Source organism: Suricata suricatta, chromosome 12 (assembly GCF_006229205.1).
Source record: "Suricata suricatta isolate VVHF042 chromosome 12, meerkat_22Aug2017_6uvM2_HiC, whole genome shotgun sequence".
NCBI lineage: Eukaryota > Metazoa > Chordata > Mammalia > Carnivora > Herpestidae > Suricata > Suricata suricatta.
The window spans coordinates 62,521,971-62,538,932 of NC_043711.1; the positions used below are offsets into that span (position 1 = coordinate 62,521,971).

Genomic DNA, 16,962 nt, shown 5'->3' on the forward strand with positions numbered 1-16,962 from the left:
AGCATGTTCTCTAATGTTCTTGCCCTTTGCCATCAGAAGTCAGCAAGTGTATATTTAGTGAGCCTAAAAATCCATTAGACATTTTTAAAATTCACCATGACAGTTGAATTAAACAGATACTGAAGTTTTTAAAATACTTTACTTGAGTTTACCAAGTAAAGAATTTCTACTTCTGCTGCCACTGCCATGAATCTCAGAGCTGTGTTTATTACTAGTGTCAGTTCTTTAATTTTCTCCTATTCCTACTCGTTTTTATGAAACATGGGTCAAACATTATATCTAAAAAATTTCACAAGGAGAGAAATGGGGACACCACCGAGTCTGAACTCTTGGTAAGTAGTTCATGTCTGCATGTGACCAATAAAATGCCCTCTCCCATTAGCTGATGGTCCAGAGGTGGCACTCAGCATAAAAAGGCAGTTTGGGACAGTGGCAGATAACATGTAGAAGCACAGGCTGGTCAAAGGCACAGAGAAGATGAAAGCCATTATTCCCACTCCTCGTGACAACTCTGCAGAATATCACAGATGAAGAGAATGAAGCTCAAGGAAGCAGGGAGCTTGGCCCCACAGCCAGGGCAGGGCCAGGATGGGAGCCCAGGGCAACCTGACTCTGAGCCCCCACCCCGTCCCACTGTTTCTCACTGGTACATGCTTTTGGTCTAAGAGCAGGAGGCCACCAAAATTATACAAATTTTAGAAAATAAAGCAATTCCACCTAATTTTAGCCTATCCTATCATTATTCTTACCAAGAGGATCTTAGCCCTTTTAAACCTTGATTTTATGAAATAATGAAAGTAAAGCTATTGTAAATTAGAATGGAAAGGATTCCCATTTTGTTACCATGTGTATATCACTTATATCTAAATACATGTGGCTTCCAAATTAAATAGCAATGAAACCATTAAGTATAAATATTCTCAATAATATCATAGCTCACAACAGAGTCTAGCTCAAAACCAGGACCAGATTGGTGTGACTCCTTTGTTTTTACCTGGATGAATAGCTGAGGGCACAATTCCATCACGGTGATGTCTCTGGTCTTGCAAGCAAGACATTGATTTGTATATGTGGAATCTTTTTAAATTCTACGTCTTTCAAAAATAGATTAGAAAAAACTTACAGTAAAGGCATGAGTACTGAGAAAATCAAACCCAAAGAAATACAGATCAGGCATAATGACATAGGGCATCCCAATGGGGGCCACAGGGACAGAAGCAGGGGTCCCCTTTAAATACTGCTGAGCTCTGAGCTGCCCTATTATGCATAGCTATCCTGTGTCCTCTGGATACCCTTGTTCCAAAGCCCTCAATTACTGTTAGTGGGATTATACTGTGTCTAAACTGGAAAATATAACAGATCATGCTGAAGAAGTATATTCTTAATTGCAAAATTTTAAGTTCCAGATAACAACAAATATTTATAGCAAATTTTTAATATCAAAATAAGTTTCTATTGTACCTATGAGTTCAAAAAATTTCTTTTGTATGGATCCACAATTCCAGGTGTAGCAAAGGCTAATTAGGAGCCCCCGCCCCAAAAAAGTTATTGGTTCAACATAGCTGAGAAAGTAAAGAATTAATTAGTGACAAGTGAAAAATCTATCCTTGAAAAATCATATTAATGCCCACGTTTTCTGGATAACTGCTTCTGCTAAGCCTTTTAGTTTAAAAAGCTCTAGTACCTGACATTTTGCATCTCTGTTTTTCTGTAAAGATAAAAGGAACCTTGAGAGTCTCATTCTCAGTAATGCACTTAATATGTGACAAAAAGATTTCTGTTCCATTCATTTCCATGGTCAGGCATTTTCATATGATTGCCCCACTGTCATTTCGTGCTTAACCCTTTGTAGACTCATCGAGCCTTCCTCAGCCCCTGGAATGGCTCTGGGATGGAAGGACCTCAAAAGCGTTTTTGTGTATTGGATACTTCCACTCACACTGGCCCTCTTGTTACCATGTTGCAGGACTTGTTGCCCTGATAATCCAGCTCTCCTTGCAGGCTTGTTTACTTGTGATCACTATGTAATCATTCATTTTATGGAGGCTCATTAAGGACTGCAAACCTCTGTCCCAATTTAGCGTCATTCGAGCGTAGGTAGCATCCATCTGCTCCACCCGCACTGTTTAATTAATGAACTTCGTAATGTGTTCTTTGCCTGTGAAAAGCGCTCCATCTTCTCAGGTTGTTGAATGGGACTTGCATTCCACGTTTTCCTTGTTGAGATTCTAGAAAGCCCGCCCTGGTAGGTGCTAATTATGGACTCCACAAACTTCTGTTAAGTCTTAACTTGAAAGCAAATTTAAGTTTTTGTTCATTATATGTTCATAAACCCAAAGTCAGATCCTTTGCAAAGTAAGTGAATTAGTTTTTATAATTTCTTTCTCTTAAGTGGGAGTTAAGATTCAAATTTTTAAAAAGCTTTGTTTACTTTCAATGCAGTGAAAATTTACCTGTTATTTTGAGCTTTTCTCTTCTGAAATCAAAGTCATAGAAATGCTTGAATGTCAAAAATAAAATGTCGTTACCTTTTCCCAGTATCTCCTTTATGGAATTGCCTAAGAAATTTTTTAACATGGAGTTTATTAAAAGTAATATAATAACAACTGAGTTGGTTCCTTCTGGAAAAATGATCACACTCAGAAAAATATTCTTAAAACTTCCATATCTGTTTAATTTTTAGTGTGTTATAAAATTCTATCTGGACTTAGAGCTTTCCCCCTGAAATCAGGGATATGACAGGGATGTCACTCTCACCATTGTTGTTTAACATAGTGTTGGAAGTCCTAGCATCAGCAATCAGACAATAAAAGGAAATAAAGGCATCAGAATCGGCAAAGAAGAAGTCAAACTTTCCCTTTTTGCAGACGACATAATACTCTACGTGGAAAACCCAATCAACTCCACCAGAAGCCTTCTAGAACTGATCAATGAATTCAATAATGTTGCAGGGTACAAAGTCAAGGTACAGAAATCAGTTTCATTCTTATATACTAAAAATGAAGCAACAGAAAGAGAAAGCAAGAAACTGATCCCATTCACAATTGCACGAAAAACGATAAAATACCTAGGAATAAACCTAACCAAAGATGTAAAAGACCTGTATGCTGAAAACTATCAAAGACTTATGAAGGAAATTGAAGAAGACACAAAGAAATGGAAAAACATTCCATGCTCATGGATTGGAAGAATAAACATTGTGAAAATGTCATTATTACCCAAAGCAATTTACACATTCAATGCAATCCCCATCAAAGTTGCACCAGCATTCTTCTCAAAGCTAGAACAAACTATCTTAAAATTCATATGGAACCACAAAAGACCCCGAATAGCCAAAGTAATATTGGACTTAGAGATGATTTGTTAGTATCTATTCAAAGACCTGATACATTTGATATTTTATGATATGTGGTGTAAAACTAGACGTATTCATTCAAAAAATCTACTACAAACTTAAGACCAGGTGTTTAATACTGGTTTTTAAAAATAATACCTATGGTTCATGTGCCTTTTATTTTTTTTTAATTTTTTAAAATTCATGTTAGAGAAAGAGCATGTGCACAATTTGGGGGGGGTGGGGAGGGAGAGAAAGAAATTTAAAAAGAAAGACTCTTAAGCTGGCCCTTCACTCAGCATAGAGCCCAACATGAGGCTCTCACGACCCTGGGATCATGACCGGAGCCAAAATCAAAAGTCAGATGTTGAACCAGCTGAGCCACCCAGGTGTCTCTCATGTGCCTTCTCTTAAAGACTGTTTGATCTTGGTAGAGTTAAACTCCACTCTACCCTGTCAGTTTTTCCTAAGTCTTAGAATTTCTTTCTGTGCAAATATGGGATAGAGTCCCACATTCATATTGTTGTTTTTTAATGTTTATTTATTTTTGGGAGAGAGAGAGAGAAAGAAAGAGTGCAAGTGGGGGAGGGGTAGAGAGAGAGAGGGAGACACGGAATCCAAAGAAGGCTCCAGGATCTGAGCTGTCAGCACAGAGCCTGATGTGAGGCTCCAATGCACGAACCATGAGATCATGACCTGAGCCGAAGTTGGACACTCAACCAACTGAGCTGCCCAGGCATCCCAGTATTTCTTTTTGTTGTTGTTGTTTAATTTATTTAATTATTTTGAGAGCGACAGAGACAGTCTGAGGCAGGGAGAGGCAGAGAGAGAGGGAGAGAGAGAATCCCAAGAAGGCTCTGCACTCCCAGCACAGAACCTGATGCGGGGCTCCAACTCCATGAACCATGAAATCATGGTCTGAGCTGAAACCAAGAGTTGGATGATTAACCAGCTGAGTCGCCCAGGCTTGTATTTCTTCATCACAATATTAGCTCTTTTCAAAAGTATTTTACCTACACCATCAGAATTGGAGGGGAAACTATATTTGTGTTCCTGTTTAACAATTGTAAAGTTAATAAATTTCAAAGTCACTCTTATAGTTGTTCCAAACTATGTACCCATGCACAATGAGCATGAAAACAGAAAAGATTAACAGGCGGAATAATTGTGGCAAAAGGCAACTAGAACGCTGCTGCAGGGCGCTAATGTGTGGGTGCATGGGGTTGTGACCTTTGGAAGAGCGTCACCCTTCACTCTCCCTCCCTGCATCTTTGGTGAGCAGAATGTAGTGGGGGACAGGGTCCCCTCCTCAGAGACGCCGTTTATTAGGGGCAGGGATCCTCTGACTGTTGATGTGGCCTGATCGGGAACTGTCCCTTCCCATACCCCCTAGAGGTGCTCTGAAAACCGCTCTATAAAGATGATGAAACTTGAGAGATGATTGTCGGATGAACTCCCCACTCCTTGCTTCAAATTGACTTGAAGCAAATGGAATTGCTGGTATTTGACTATTTGGGGCCTAGTCAAAAAGGCATGTTCATGTAGTTCAACCTAATTTTTTGAATTCTCAAAATGTATATTATATATGAATATGAACTCCATTAGCTGTACAAAGAAATCTGCATGCACGGGGAGTGGGCTGTGAGGAGCGTTTCGCTGCCAAACAGGACATCTGCCAGAGCCCAGGGCTGTGTCTGGGAGGCCGCTCGTTCCATAGGAGCCCGAGGGCTGATGTCGCTGTATCTTGAACCACTTTCGTCTCTCTCTGAGACCATCCTTTTCCTTTAGCCTTGTATTTGCGTAGCCGGTTTCTCTGGGCATTGTGCCCAATGAGTGTTATTTTATTATTATTATTATTATATACAGTATCTCCAAACCTGTTTTGTGAAAAGGGATTTCAAAATCAATTCCAGGGAAAGGTTTATAACCTGCCATTCTATGTGTTTAATGTAAAATTAGCTTAGAATTGTTTTTCATTTCTCTGAATGGGTCTCACTTGTTTTTAAATGAAACCCTCAAAATGGAGAGATTGAGAGGAAACAGAAATCTCAAATTTTATTGTTTTAGAGCTCTTCGTTTTTAACTGTCCACCCCTGCAAGCTAGAGACCCATACATCCATTCAACTACTAACATGTAGAAGATAAAACTTGACTGGCCACAGCTCTCATTGAAGGGTTGCGGAATGCTCCCTCAGCAGAAGAAATGATACTTTTGGCTCTAGGAAGAAAATAGACTTTGCTTGTAAATTCAGTCATTAAAAACATTTTTTCTCCCAAAACAGATGTACATGACTCAGGGCTAGTAGGCTCCATCAGTTTTGGCTGTGTCGTGATTTCAGATTTGCAGAAAATACCGATAAATCCAGACCTTCTTCTAATGTCTTTCAAAGCCATTGCTAGATTCTGCCAGTTTTTCTTTTCAAGAGTATATTTCTTTCAGGCTGGTCTCTAAGAATAGTAAAGGCATTGGACAAGCTGATAAAACTCCATTTATAATTAAAATCCCACTGAAATGTCAGACTTAAAGACCTGGCTGACAGTTGAGGGTGTGAGAAGTGCTGCGGGGCTGTGTAGGTGAGGCAACTTGGAGAGGCTCTTCTCACATGTCCCTGCCGCCTAGCCATGGGGAAGGCAACCTTGTTGGGGAACAGGGATCATTAATGGATCTTTTTTGCTTTTGGTTTGTTTTTAAAACAAGACTTCTCTGAAGCAGCCCTTTCTGGGAGATGTGTCAAGGCCATGAGCTGAGCCACTGCCAGGATTAGGTTAAATGCTCCCCTGAACTTCCGATTCAAGCAGCAGAGCGAGTCATAGAGTGGCCCTCCAGCCCAGAGCCGTCCTCTGACCAGTATGTTTGTCCTGTCACCTGCCCTTCTGCCATCCTGACGTCAGCCCTTTGGGTGCAAAAGGCTTCTCTGTCTTCGTGAACCTCCTCTCAAAACTCAGACACTCCTGGGATACCCAGACATTACATTAGAGCTTCTCAAACTGGGAAACCAGGCGACCAGCCAGTTAGAGTTGAGTCCCATGAGAAGCCTAACGCATCTTTGCAGGCCAGCAGCAGCACTTGGTGTTTAATCATTTACAGTATTTTTTATTAACGTAAACACACACCAGGAATTTGCATTGTTTTTAAGATAAGAAATCAGACGCGTTTCTTGCTAGCAGATCCCCCAGGCCTGGCTTCCATAGCCCTAGAAGTCGTGCCCACCCATTCCGCACCTCTGCGCAGAGGGGGAGGACTCCAGGGGAAATGTTCGTGTCGTCTTGCCATCACCCTGGTTCTTAACCCCGGCATCACATGGGGAGCTGCAGTGTAGCATAATCCTGATCCTCAGGACCTGCTCCATTAATCTGGTGACTTGGTTTGGAGCAAGGCTTAATCAAACCTGATTAATCACCAGGTGATTCTAATGTGCCTCCAGGAATGAGAGTTGCTGCCATAAGGGATTCCGGAATGCCTAAGGAATAGGAAGAAAGGCTTGCTGCTGCTTTGTGGGGGAAGGGGTCAGGAACCTGCATGGTTTCTTTCTGAGCTGGGAGGGGCAGGTAATGGCAGACATCTATCTGGGGCTTAGCTTCTGCTGGGCACTGTACTAAGAATTTGTGTAGGATTGCTGTTTTCACCATTCACCCACGAGGAGACGGAAGCCCACACAGGTGGGCTGACTTCATCAGGAGCACACAGCTGAATGAGTGGTGATGGGAGGATTGGAGCACCAATAGTCTGACCACAGGGCCCAGACTCTACCCACAAGCATGTCTTGTGAGACAAGGAGAAGCCCGGCAAACAGGAAGAAGTTGGGGACTCTGGGAGCTCAGACACATGTGGGACATGTATCTTGGGGACACCCAAGGCTCAAGAGGGACCCAGAGATACAAGAAGAGGAAAGTGGAGATCAGAAGGCATCTGGAGACACCATTTTATAGTCCCCCCCAAAGTAACTCAGTGTGAGAAGAGTTGCTGCCTAGATTATCTCCATTCCAAGGCATTTGTTGGCCAGAGAACCATCTCCCTCATTTCCACCCCCAAAACCTTCTTCTTCTGCATCTTTCGTCATCCAAGAAATGAATGCAACTCCCTTCAAATTATATCCGTGTGCCACTGTAATTTTATAAACCCTTGTGATATTACCATCTTACCTTTTTAGACCTTTGTGAATTGATCAAAGGGTTAAAAAAGTATAAAAACTATTTAGCTTTAAAGAAAATGTAGATATTAATGCTATTCTTTAATCTATAATAATGAATGGTTTTAGTCAAAATGCTTTAAATGCAGCTATTGTAAAATCTCTGCCCTTGTATCAGTGGTTAAGTATCATGGCCCATTGAGATAGCTTTAAAAAGTTCAAAGGCTATGCTAGCATATCTTTGTCTCCTCGTCTTTTAACTGTAAAGAAAAAAGATGTCCTTGTTATCAAGCCTTAGCATTTCTGTGAAAAATGAAATTGGGTTCAGTTTGTGCATAGATTTTGAGAGAGATTAAAGTGGACATCACACAATTTTTCTCCATAAAAGGCTGCCTTTGATGTGCTTCTGTCTATTCATACAGAAGCGTCAGCCATTGTTTTTGAGCTGCAAAAGAGCGTCCGCTTGTCACCAGCACATTCTAATACCTTTGTGTTGGAGCTCTGTTCAAGGTGGATCTTATAATTCAGAGATAATGTTACTAGAACCGTACATTGTGATCAGACACCAGCCTGCCTTGGGAAGATAAATGCCAAGGCAAAGCCAAAGCATTTATCAAAAATGATCAGGAAGCAAAAACTAAAACATTTATTTCTGAATGTCTGACTGTAATCTGTGCTCTTGATATTCCATCAGCAATATAACAGAAGGTTATTCTTTGGTGCTTACTTTGTTCTGGCATTGGGTTCTAATTTGCTTTTTTTCTTTGGAGGTGTGAGTGCAAAGGACATCAATGAAGTGTCACCTTCCAGGGCCTGAGTGCATACCCCCAGCTTGAATCAGGCTAAGGTGACGGAGGGCCAGGTGGAGGTGCCTCCGGAAACTAGAGGTTGGTGACATTCTAGCAAAATGTCTACTAGCCAGCCATCCTTAATGTGAGCGCTGTTCTGTGTGCATTTAACCATAACTAGGGAGCGGAGTTATTGCCCAATTCTACATGAGAGGACACTGAGGCACAGAAAGAGTGTAGTGACTCTGGTTCAGTAAGTGGAGAGGTATTCACACGCAGGCCAGCACGCACCCCCTGACTGCTCTCTTCTCTCACGCCTTCCATCTCTGACTGCGCTGTCACTAATCGCTACAAATATTCTCACATGGTACCGACAGTTTGCATATCAACTAAAATTTACACCTTTCTCCCTAAATTTATTTGGGCATTCTTCCTTACCTCTAAAAACAGAGGCAGGCTTTTTTTTTCCTCCCTGTCAAAGTGAAATTCCACAGAAATTTTGTCTTTGCTTGGTTTATGTTTTTTTGAAACCTAATCTGTACTTTAGGATAATCTAATTTTTTGTTGATGTTTTTGTTAATGCTTCCTCTGAATTTTAAAAAAGAATCCTATTTTAAATTATCTCCCAAATAGCTAAGGTTAAATTCCTAGGACAACATTATCTAAATGATTATTTGAAATCTCTGTACTTTGTTTTGCCTCCATTTCTTCCACTTCAAGCTTTTCCAACACATTCAAACTGTGCAGCTGGGTGTCCAAGGCTGCCGGTCTGGGTGTCTAACCATTGGAAACTTAAAGTACCCATCAGGACAAGGAAGGAGGGCTCCTCTAGGGACCCCCCTGTCCATTTTGGGGGGAGAAAAGCAAAGGAAGAACAGGGAAGGGGCTCCTTTCTGCAGCTGTCCTGCCCACCTGCCCTGCAGGCCTGCAGGGAACGCTCTGATGGGTGAGAGGGCACCGCAGCTGCCCATCTAATTCAACCACTGTTCATGCGCAGTTCCATCCAGACTCACCTTGACCCAGGCCTTGACCATGTGTCCCAACCTACATCTCAGTGACCATTCTCCCTTTCCATCTCTTTCATTTTCTGTTATAAAAATGGTTATCATATGAAATGTATATATATTGTATATATAAGCATCTTATGTAAATCAAGCCTATGTATTTGGAAAGTCCTCCTGCAAAGAAAATAGGCATGTGAATTCTGAGTTAAAATGAGACTTACTCTTCCAGCCAGTTTTCAATTCAGTTCTGCTTTTGTTTGTTTTTTTATTTGCAAGTGAGCATTAACCCATATTAAAATGAAGGCAAAGCCATACTGTTCCATTCCGAAGAGACATTTGGCCACTAAATGAAAGAAGAGCCAGGATCCATGTATAAATTATTCAGAAATTTGGTAAATAAACGTGCAAACTTCTCGAGGGGGCTATCGTGACTGCATTATTCAGTCCAATAAAGAGAATTTAATTTAATGGATTTTTCGGCAACATTGTTCAGTGATCAACAAAAGGCATACTGTCCTTTATGAAGAACTGATTTTCCCAGGGCGTTCTGAAGAAAGTGGGTCCTCGTTAACCCTAGAATGGCTAGCTAATGTAATTGAAGCGTGACCACCTGGCAGTGAGGTTGCCCGTCAGCTGCCAAGGAAGGCCCGGCCGGGAGGACCAGGTGCTCCACTCGCGCCGTCTGATTGTTACAGTGGAATAAACAGCATGATTGCACAGTATGGCCGGGGGCGAGAATCCAAGACCACTGCCAGCCAGAGAGCCTGCTTTCTTCCCTTGTCTTTGACGAGGCAGCCCGAGAGTGCTTCTATTCAGAGCAGGTAATGCTGACAAAGCTCTGATGCTGTCTGCTGCAATTAGGAGGGGAAAAAAATCAGAGCAGCCTGAGAACGCAGCAGCAGTGGGCCTCAAGTACCTGTTTCTGCATCACACGAAGCCTCGGCCTTTTTAATGCAGGCAGTGAGTCTCAGCATCAACGTGAAGGAAATCCAAGCAAAGGAACCTAAATGCGGAGTGGCTACCATTGCTTAGGGCATGCTGGCTTTATGTCTGCTCATTTTGAAGCCCCACACCTACTTGCCACCAAACGATAAACTTTATTTAGGCCCCACTTCCATAACAACCCAAATTCTGTGGTCCTTTGGTTATAGTTAATAAAATGCGGGGCCAGGTCCTTCCTCTCTCTGTCTTCGTTTATAAAGCACTACAAGCATGGATATTTAACTATCTGAAATAGTCCTCGCTCTGTGCTGTTGTTTGTTCCAGTAATTTTTTTTAAAGCTCTGCTCCCCATGTGGAGATATAAAGGAAAATTAGCATTATTTGAGTTTAAAAAATTTAATTAGGAAATAGGCATTACGACCTTTCTAAGGGGTTTTGAATGTGAAATGGTTCATTAAGTTCATGTTAATAGAAAAGTAAAGAGCTCTTCCCCCAAACAGCAAGGAGAAAAAATCGCTCTCTCTTAAACACATTGATTTATTTCATTTGCTGAGCACAGGAACCATGAAATGTTTCATCCCCAGCAGCACATTAAATATGTGCAGATGTGAAATTACAGTGGAACAGTACCTTGTACTTTGTACCCATGGTGTGTACGTTTCAATAGGCTGGGAGAAAAAAAACCAAACTGTAGAAAGATCCTTTTATGAAATTAAATTACCTGTTTTGTATCGCTCTGGAGCTGTGCATGTGGCTGTTGATTCAGAGGGGCTGTAACTGTTGCCTAGAGCTTTTCTATTGGCTAATCCCACCCCTACCCCCAGGTCAGTATCCACCATTAGAAAACAGAAATAAGAAAAATGTTTCCCGTCAGGTATTTAGTCTGAGCAGTGGTAGCTAGTTGTGAAGAGGCACCAGGATTGCCTAGAAGGACAGGTGTTAGGTCTGCAGTGTTTCTCAGTGTATTAGCGAATGGCAGTCCAGCCACTTAGTTATAAAATGGGAGGGTGACCTGAACCGAGTTAGGTCGTTTCTCCTGGTCTCAGTTTCCATATCTGTGGAAAGGGATGGTAAATATAGTGGTCCATGAAAAGCTATTAGTGTAGCAGGGCCTGCCCCTTCCTCCTTCCCACACACTGGGGTCTTTTCCAGTGGAAAATGATCCAGATCATGCCCTTTTTCCCTAAAGGATTTATTTTTCAAGCTCTGTTTTACATAAGCACTCTGCAAGGACAAAGTAAATATATTTGAATTTAGTTGATAGGAAAAAATTGAATGTATAATAATATATATGATATATATAATATGTGCATATTATATATAGTCCACCCTACCTTGGAAGTCTGTTTTGTTTTGCTCAAACTGCAGAGTCTTAGTGGCACCTCCTCTTGAGGCTATCTCGGGATTCTAGAGCTAGAAACCTAGATCTGAATCCTCCCAGTTGGACCTCAGGAGTACCGTCTCTCTGTGACTGTTTCCACATCTAGAAGATGAGCTGACGCTGTCATAGATAGTGAGGTTGGACAGATGTGACAGCACTGAATCATCAAACTCCTTTGTGCTGTGGACTTCATGCCCTTCACAGAATGTTTATAAATGCAGAAAATAAAAGTCATAGGATCACAAAGTAAGTTAGGTATAGTGAAATCCTTTCCAAATCAAGCACATATGTAGTAATACATGAGCATCGTTATTCATGCATTAAATACTACCTCTAGCAGTGAATATTGCAACTACTGTAATTTTCAAGCAGTGATGAGCAAAATCAGTATTTTGAGACATTGGCAGCACCATAATGTGGTATGAAAATATCTGTGATTTCTGCTATTGACAGAGTCACAGGTAGTACCACTACGCTTCATTGTCCATATTCATAATGGAAAGAATTGCTTAATTTCAGCAACAGGAAAGTGAAAATAAGGATGTAGTTTGTACCATAAAATTCCAAGGTCTCCTTGAATTCTGATCATCACCTGAAAGAGACCCCTGGGTCCATCTGTAGGCCCAGACTAAGAACCCCTCCTCCTTCTGGGATTCACAAGAACCACAGGGGCAGGTTGCTTCTCACCCTGACCTCATTTTGGTGCTCAGAACTTGGATAAGAAGCCAGCTAGTCACTGCAATGTTACTTCAGCCAGCCAGCCAGCCAGCCATGCAAGGAGTGGGTACTGACACCTGTGGGTAGGAGGTCTGGGAAAAAATCCTGATTAAGACAGACCACAATGCCTGCCCTCCTGGAGCTTCCATTCTAGTGGGAGGAGGCACCCAGCCAACAGGCTGGATCATGAAGATTCAGAGCATCCACTTGGGTGACTCCTCTGCCTCCAGTTCTATGGAGCCACCTGGTTGTAATCTTTAGGAGCCATCCCAGTGTTTGCCTCCCTGGGGGAAGTAGCCTAGCCCTTGGCTGCCATGCTGCTTTTTCTGTACCTCTGTGCCCTGGGTGGGCACACTTTGCCCCGTTACTCACTTAGTGTTGTGCACAGCTTCTCTATCAGCCACCAGTTTCTTCTTCCTTCATGTTGAGAACTGCATCAGAAGAGGGAATAAACAAATATCACCTCTGAGCTAGGAAAAAGCTGCCCTATTGTTTGGCCTAGTGTAGGTGGTATTTACAAACAGAAAACTCATGCAAACCCACCTGTGAAGGTCTGGAATTGGTTTGGTCAGACAGGGAGGCATTGGGGATTTTAGTAGCCCTGAGGCTCCTTTGTGGGGTGGTTTGAAGGGTCAGAAAGCACTGCATGTTGGAGACCATCCAGCTCCCTGGCGAGTGAGTGGCCTGTAGCCTGAGGGGAAAGGAGAAGTACCCACAAGCGGGGCTGTGGCCCAGGCCAACTTGGAAAACTTACGCAGCCACATGAAATTTCCACTTTTCTAGGTCAAGAACCAGCCATTTTGCATGATTCAACCTAACACGTAAATCACCCCATTTTCAGACTTCAATAGCTGCAATACAATATTTCTTGGGTTGTTTACTTAAACAGAATTTAGAGCAAGAAATCTCCAAAAACGTTTACTAACCCTGCCCACAGAATTCATCCTGATTCTCATCCATGTGAGTCCTAAAGCAGTGTAGTCCCTGACCCTGGAGAGTCTGCAGACCTGTCCTAGCATCAGGGTCCCTTGTCCCCTAAGGAAGAGAATAGAGCCCCCTAATTTCACCACACAAGGACTCTGCCAGCCCTCATCAGCTCCACCATCAGTCTGTCTCCCTCTTTCCTAAAAATGGTGCCATGCCCACACCTCTTCTCCTGCAGAGTTCTCCCCTTTCTGCCTCACTGGAGGAGAGTATGTTCTTTGTGGCAACGGCCTTTACAGCAAGGTCCCCTCCATTCTCTGCTCTGCTCCCTCAGCTATTATTTAGTGAGCTTACATCTGATTAAACAGTTTATTCTTCACTATCCTTTCCCTTTGGCTCTGCATTAGGTGCATCAGTATATGTTTTCCTCCCTGAACGACAACGCCTTGAAAACAGGGGCTGTTGTCCATCCTGCGTCATCTCTCCCAGCAGTGCCTGCTTGGGAATGACGTTGCAGGCTTACCTCTGCCTCTCCTTCATGAAATTCAGTTCCATTTTCATGCACATTTCATCTCTCTCCCCACCACCTCCCATGGCTGTTTCCTTCATTTGGGGTGGAGTCCCCAGATGCCAGTAGCCTCTGACAGCAATAAAAGCTTCTGTCATCGGTGGCATCAGTGCTCATGTTGCCAGGCCTCTTGCAAAGAAATGGGTCTGCAGTGTCCACTGTTCCCGGGTATTAGGTGGGTCCTCTTGCACCTCAAGTGTTGAGATGGATTGAATCCTGGAAGTGTAGATGAAGAACAGATTCCACACCAAAGCCATCATTCCACGATGTCTTAGCTAATAAAGGGCATAGGGTAAGAATAGCATAAGAATAACTTGTGGAATTATTCCTTGGGAGTTCACTTGGAATGGCTCTCCCTAAGAAGTAATGTAAGTGCAGTACTCTAGCCACATATAATGACATACTGCTTTAAAACAAGTACACCCCATCAAGGAGATGGCCTTCCCCTACCTGGTCTTCACTTCAGAGCATTTAGCCTAAAACATCTGTGTCCTCATGTTGGGATGTCGTCGACTGCTCTTAGCAACTTCTGGCCATGCCTGAAACTCAGGATTCAGAGGGGCTAAAAGCATCTCCACTCATGTGTACGTGCATTTACTCTTTCCCATCTACTCTGGCTTTGAACTTTCTCATTTAAAAGCCAGAGTAGACTGTCCAAACCCTCAGTGAAAGGAGCTGCTGGCACTTCTTGTGAATCCTCACGTGAGGCCAGTGTGCAGGGATAAGAGCAACTTTTGTCTGAGGGACGCTAACCCCCTTATTAAAATCTGCCTTCCTTTTTGCTTTCATTTTGCTTATATACACTTGATTCCTGACCGCCTGACCTGATACTAAAGCTTGGGTCTTCGGGGCTTTTTTTCAGACACCAAGTCATGTAGGATCCCCCTCCCCCTCCCCCACCCAAGTACATCACCGTTTCTTCCCTTTTCCTCAGATATTCTCCAACTGCAGACCGTGTCTGACAAGCTACAATCAAAACTGAGTCTGTTTTTTTTTCATGAAGACATAAATAAAACTTTTATGTACATTTTTATAGATGTACTTCTCTTTTATGTACAGTGCACATTATGGAATATTATATTTCTTATTTGATCTACAGTCTGTTCTGAAAAGTTTCAGGATTCCGTCAGCATTGACTGCATTTCTAAACTATTTTTCACTTTCTGTTATACTCTGAAACAGACATTCCAGTCCTGTTTCTTTATGAACATTGTCTTTGTTCTCAAGGAGACATCCAGACCATGTAACTCCTTCATCTTTGTAGTCCTTTGGGTGCATGAGGCCAACTAGGTTTAAGTGAGAACACACTAATTATGAAATTAATTAGTAAGAGCTTGCTTTAAATGGGCCGAATGGGCTTGTTCATGAATATTTACAGTTGCCAGACCTCATCTGAATGAAATGAATGAAATAAGAACTATTTCAACCTTGTAGGATAAGTCAAACCATTGGTGGTACAGCTTGTATAGAAATGTACCACATGTTAAAATTGAATTTCTATTTTTTGCTTACATCAAAGGGCTTATTCCTGATTTCTCAGACTAACAGCTTCTGGAGGTGACCTCCCATGTACAGCCCCAGCTTCTCCCAACCTCTAGCCCCCTGGCTGGGTTTAGGTGTCTCTCCTAAATCCTTCCACCTCTTTCAAATTATTCTGTGGGAAGAGTGCAGGCTTGTTGCCCCTTGCTCACTCTCTCTCTCTCTCTTTCCCTCCCTCCCGCCTTTCCTCCCTCCCTCTGTCTCCTCCCTCTGGCTCAGAGCAAATTATTAGTTTGAGCTATGAAGTTGCCAATGTTGGCCTAATCTTTAATTTCTCAATCCCTCACTTTCTTCAGCTTTAAAGTGAAAATAGGCAATACCTTCTTCATAGGATTTCCTGAGAATTTTTCAAATAATCTTGTCACATGATTGGCACAGAACAAGATTAATAATTATGTTTGTGAATGGAAAAATGAACACATGGATGGATGGGCAGGAATGTTTGTCTTCCTGGCATAAAGGGAAAATGGCCAAATGGATCCACTAAGTGTGGATGGTGTTTTCTTAAGACACAGGCTCTTTAGCGTGAGCAGAATCCACTTAGGAGATGCTGGGTGCACAGCAACAGGCCAGATGTGGGTCTCCAGACAGCTGGGGTGGGGGGGTTCTGGCCATGCCCTGCTGGAGAAGCCCTGGCAGAGCGCAGCTCCTTTTCATAGGGCAACCCCAGGATGGGCAGCTTGAGGAATTTGTGCATTTAACAATGATAATGATCCTCCATGGCAGAAACAGGAGGCCAGCTGACAACAACGACAAAACACAAAACAAAAATACCCAGGGACAAGGCTGTTTGGAGAGAGAATAGAGTTTGTTCCTTCAAAATAAGCCATTCTAAGTTAATAAAGAATTCTTTGCTTTCCCATGTACATGTAACATAACGGAGTCTATTTTTCACAATGGTGAATTAGTCTGTTTAGTGTCCCCAAATCATTAATTTTATAGAACTTTTCTAAGGAAATGCAATGGCCTTTATTTTTAATTCTCTCCCAATCAAGGGAATTTTATAGCATTATTAAGTGTAAGTCCAAGGATATGCCTTTAATTTGTCCTTCAAAAAGTTCAAAGGGAAAGCTCTTTCAGTGGCTTATCACTCACCTTTAATAAGATTAGCATTGTCACAAAGCCCGAGGGAACCACCACTGGGGAACCCTTGACCTTCCCCCAGTTTTTGTCTCCTGGCATCTCCTGGCTTGTGACACCAGGATGCTAATTAGAATCACCCAGAGATCCCTGCCACTCACTCATGGATAGATTCATTGAGACAGTCACATTCTGGGACCATCCCTATAGAAAATGACCCAGGCATCTTATTCTCTAGTGGTCAGATCATCAAGGGAGAAAATGGTTTGCTCTCATGGTGACTTCTGACAGTGACAAGTGATCCTGACCCTCGTGAAACAATGGTTCCTTTTTTCCAGCCCTGAAAATTTTTCTCATCAACTGCTTTTTCCAAAAGGTATATGATTTCAGTGACCTAAATATAATTTTTTATTAGTTACAAGTTAGCCCATTTATCTCTTTTACTAAATCTGTTCAAGCAACATTAGTAGCAAACCTTCATTAAAGGTAGCCTCTACTTGAACTGCCATGGAAAGAAGACCCAGGACACAGTCTGATTTCAGGAACCACTGCTGT

General features: G+C 42.3%; 1 protein-coding gene across 6 annotated transcripts in view; it reads left to right on the plus strand.

Annotated features, from left to right (window-relative positions):
- The window catches only part of RALGAPA2 (Ral GTPase activating protein catalytic alpha subunit 2), a 316,716-nt gene that overhangs the window by 257,391 nt on the left and 42,363 nt on the right, over positions 1-16,962 (plus strand). The window contains exons 36-37 of one of the 6 annotated variants that reach the window (XR_003900702.1): positions 8,235-8,351; positions 14,723-14,765. The exons of the other annotated variants lie outside the window; for them this stretch is intronic. The gene's annotated coding sequence lies outside the window, so the exon portion shown is untranslated. Of the gene's footprint in view, positions 1-8,234; positions 8,352-14,722; positions 14,766-16,962 lie in introns of those variants that run through there. 6 annotated transcript variants of the gene reach the window in all.